Genomic DNA, 4,471 nt, shown 5'->3' on the forward strand with positions numbered 1-4,471 from the left:
CATGGAAGGATGGTGAGTTCATCTCACAGGGGCTGGGGGAGGCCTTGGGCGTGGAACATTACTTCAGGAGGTGCTGAGGGACAAACCTTTGTGCCGAGCAGCAGCAGCAGCACAAAAGGTTGAAATAAGTTTTGGTTTGGCATGTAGTGATGGGATTGGCGTCTATGGTGTGCTAGTGTTGTCTAAAGGTTTAAACTTTAATGTTTATTTTTAAAGTTTTAAGTTAATGAATTAATATGGGTTGCAAGACATGGGCTTTTTCCTTTTTATTTGGCTAGGGGGAAGTCTTTAACTTTGGGGGGGCTCTGAGTATATGTTCTGGAGTATTATTAAGGGGTTTGGACATGGTGTTGTTTTTATTATATTCAGTAGTTTGACTAGGGGTGATAAGAGTTGGCTTTTTTTGCTGGAATTTTTTTGGGGTTGTCTGTTTGAAAATTTATATATTTATGCAGTTAAGTGTGCTGGTGTTTCTGATGTAACTCTTCAGCATATGTTATTGTTTGTGTGTTTTAGGTGGTCTACTTGTCTTACACCCTGACCGATTGGCCAACAGATCTGCTGAGATCATACATCGATGTTTGTTTTATTTCTTGTAGCTGAATAAGAGACAGCAGCCCGGTGACAGCAGGAAATTCCCAGAGAGCGAGGCGGCATTCTGTGGCACCCGGCGTGGATTCTCATCCCCAGACGTCCAAGAGATAAGTGGAGGGTTCAGAGCCACAGAGGGGATGAAAGTGGAGTGCTGGGTCAGGACTTGTCAGGAGGGGTTTTTGAGTCAGGTGTGGAGATAGGGATGTCCAAGATGTGCCAATTGAGAGTACAGGTGTACCAGCCCGACCCCACCCCTACCCCAGACCCGAAGGAGTAGCCCTAAAGACATGCCCGTTTCCCTGAGTGCAGGTACAGGCAGGAGCCCTTATGCAGGACAATGCCAGAAGGCCTGGCTGCGAGGTGCAGGGCTCTAAAGAAGTTGGGTTTAGAAGGGGGGAGGTGTAGCCACACACACAGAGGCTGAGGTAAAGGACTCGAGGACTAGAGGACACACGGTGAAACTCAGGGGAGCAGGCTAGGATACAAGTCAGAGTACAGGTGTAGCGGCCCTCACAGCACTGCTACCAGCACACTTCCCCTGAGAGCAGGTGCAGGCAGCAGCCCTAGTGCAGGAACACACCAGAAGCTCTGACCTGTGCAGACACAGTCAGGCTAGGGCCAGGCAGGAAGCGATAGTGGGGAGCAGGATCCAACAGGGCTGGGGATAACGGGGGTTTCCCGCCCCACCCACCCTGGGATTCCCTGTCTCTCCGCAGCCGGTGGAAGTGCTCCTGATTCCCTCTCGAGGCGGCGGTTGGTAAGGCTTCGTGCCTTTTGCCACCGCAAAGAGTTCGGCTCTGTCAGCCTCTGCCCTGTCTCAGGACCACGTTTCTTAGGGTAGGCAGGGAACAACTGTGGATGTACCTGTCCTGCGTGCGGGACAGCTCTTGGGACCCTAACGGTGCAGAGCGTCCCCGGCTGCAAGGTCTAGGGCTCTGAAGAAGCAGGGTTCAGAAGGGGGGAGGTTACAGTGATACACACAGAGGCTGAGGTAAAGGACTCAAGGACTAGAGAACACACAGTGAAAATCAGGGGTACAGCCTAGGATACAAGTCAGAGTACAGGCATCCCGGCCCTCACAGCGCTGCTGCCAACACCGTTTCCCTGAGAGCAGGTGCCGGCAGCAATCCTAACGCAAGACAAGGCCAGAAGTCCTGAGAGGTGCAGGCAGTAGCCCTAAGCTAGGGCCAGGCAGGAAGTGACAGTGGTGGGGCAGAGTCCACAGGGTTGAGGTTCACCGGGGATGTCCACCCTGCGTTCCTGTCCTGCTCTAACCGGGGATGCTCACAGCCCTAATGGAGGCCACGGTGGGTGGGCTCGGTGCCAGTAATGCCTCTAAGGCTTTGGCGCTGCGAGCGTCGGCCTCCGAGCTCAGCTGACGCACGCACGGGGCCCGAGGACCCGGTCCTGCTTAAGAGACGGTGAGTAGCAGAGCTGCTGGGTTTTGGCTGATGTGCAGCTAAGATTATGCTTTGATATTTGGTTTTCTTTATCGTAGCTGACTAGGAGACAGCAGCCCAGTGACGGGAGGAATTTTTCTGAGGGAGAGGCGGCCTTCTTTGGCACCCGGCGTGGATTCACCTCCCCAGACATTTGAGAGATAAGTGGAGGGCTTGGAGCCACAGAGGGGATGAAAGCGGGGTACCAGGGCAGGGGTCAGCGGGAGGGATTTTTTTGAGTCGGGTTTGGAGCTGGGGATGTCCCAGATGTGACCCATTAGGCTACGTGAAGGAAAAGTCTCATTTTTCATGTCAGTGCTGAGGTGTGCAGGGCAGAGCAGTCCTGGTGTGTGTTGTGTCACTTGTCTGTTGTGCGCTCTGTCTGTTTGGTGTCTTGTCTTTTCCTTTAGTCCTTTCAGGGGCCTGTCAAAACCCCTGGCATCAGTCTTAGCATTTCTGATCTCTGTGCTCCTCAGCCAGGTGCCTTTGTCTCAGCTGCTCGGACACTCATCAGAATCCATCTCTCTTCACAAGCATCCAGTCCGATGCCTTTTCAGGTCTTGTTCTGAGCTGTACTGACAGCCGTGCACCGCCCTGATCCATTCCGGCGGGTTAGGTCTTGTGAGAATGCAAAGACAGGTGGAGGATTCTGACCGTAGGATTCTCGGGCATCCATCTCTGCGTTTCTTGGGATAAGTCATCCCGATGGCATCTTGTTCCTGCAGGGTTCTCTGAGCCTGGCCAGCTCACCTTCCATCTTACCTCGGTCATCTCATTCCGAGTTCTCTGGACCCTCAGGGTCATTCTTCTTGCCCAGCGTTTTCTGTCCCTGTTGCGTCCCCTCGTTTGTCCTGTGCTGTGTCACGGGTGTTGGTGTGTGTTTGGCCGGGAGCTGCTCTGCCTTGCTGCTCAGTCTGGGTGTAGGGGTACGAGGGTAATAGTCCTGGGGGCTTGAAATTTGTGATGTGGGGTGTGGTTAGACTGTAGAGGGTATTCCTAGATTGCCACAAGATGTGTGGAGCTGTCAAGGTATCCTGCAGCACTCTGACTTTTGTCCTGACTCTGTTTCAGATGCAGAGAGATGAAATCTGTGGCAGAGCCCCCCATCCTGGGTGAGGGGGCTCCCCTGAGAAGGTCAGTCCCTGTTTCTGTTTGCAGGGGAGGTGTAAATGATGGCTGTGTTACAGCTCTGTTCTTTGTCTTTATTTTTAGGTGGTGAAGCCGGATCTCAGCAGTCAAGCTGACGTGGGCGAGGTGAGCAGTGACTCGTGGACAGAAGCCGTTGCTATTGTTCAAGCCTCACTCGCTGGTGCAACTCTAAGCCTCCGTTATTGTGCGTTTTAGGGAGTCCACTCGCAGGAGGCCGAGCTCCCCTCTCACCAACGGGACGACAGACCCGCGTCACCTCACCCGTGAGCCCTCCGGGAGCATTCCAGGAGTCTGTGATGGAGCCTTGATCTTCTCCTTGTGAAGGCCCCATCCAGGTAGGCTTGGATAACGGCCGAGGAGTTGAGGTGAGTCAGGGAGGAGAAGGAGGGAGGGTCCCCTCAAGTTCCAGCGCTGCCACGTCACCTTGTCTGCTCTTTACCCAGGCAGACCCTGCGACGCCGGCGTTGGCCTCTGAGCGCAGCTGAAGCGCGGGGCCGAGGACACAGGCAAGCTTAGGAGACGGTGAGTAGCAGAATTGTCGGGTTTTGGGTGATGGGCTGCTAAGATCACGCATTCATGTTTGGTTTTCTTTGTTGTAGCTGACTAAGAGACAACAGCCCGGCGACAGCAGGAGTTTCCCTGAGGGAGAGGCGGCCTTCTTTGGCACCCGGCGTGGATTCTCATCCCCAGACGTCCAAGAGATAAGTGGAGGGTTCAGAGCCACAGAGGGGATGAAAGTGGAGTGCTGGGTCAGGACTTGTCAGGAGGGGTTTTTGAGTCAGGTGTGGAGATAGGGATGTCCAAGATGTGCCAATTGAGAGTACAGGTGTACCAGCCCGACCCCACCCCTACCCCAGACCCGAAGGAGTAGCCCTAAAGACATGCCCGTTTCCCTGAGTGCAGGTACAGGCAGGAGCCCTTATGCAGGACAATGCCAGAAGGCCTGGCTGCGAGGTGCAGGGCTCTAAAGAAGTTGGGTTTAGAAGGGGGGAGGTGTAGCCACACACACAGAGGCTGAGGTAAAGGACTCAAGGACTAGAGGACACACGGTGAAACTCAGGGGAGCAGGCTAGGATACAAGTCAGAGTACAGGTGTAGCGGCCCTCACAGCACTGCTACCAGCACACTTCCCCTGAGAGCAGGTGCAGGCAGCAGCCCTAGTGCAGGAACACACCAGAAGCTCTGACCTGTGCAGACACAGTCAGGCTAGGGCCAGGCAGGAAGCGATAGTGGGGAGCAGGATCCAACAGGGCTGGGGATAACGGGGGTTTCCCGCCCCACCCACCCTG

The 4,471-nt window shown here is 54.5% G+C and overlaps 1 long non-coding RNA gene across 1 annotated transcript; it reads left to right on the forward strand.

Annotated features, from left to right (window-relative positions):
* The first annotated feature begins 3,113 nt into the window (after positions 1 to 3,113).
* On the forward strand, positions 3,114 to 3,509 carry LOC136286161 (uncharacterized). The gene is made up of 3 exons (XR_010719798.1): positions 3,114 to 3,167; positions 3,246 to 3,287; positions 3,378 to 3,509. It is a non-coding gene; the product is annotated as an uncharacterized lncRNA (long non-coding RNA).
* Positions 3,510 to 4,471: the final 962 nt, after the last annotated feature.

Source organism: Chamaea fasciata, unplaced genomic scaffold, assembly GCF_029207755.1.
Source record: "Chamaea fasciata isolate MVZ Bird 193981 ecotype frontalis unplaced genomic scaffold, bChaFas1.0.hap1 SCAF_2, whole genome shotgun sequence".
NCBI lineage: Eukaryota > Metazoa > Chordata > Aves > Passeriformes > Sylviidae > Chamaea > Chamaea fasciata.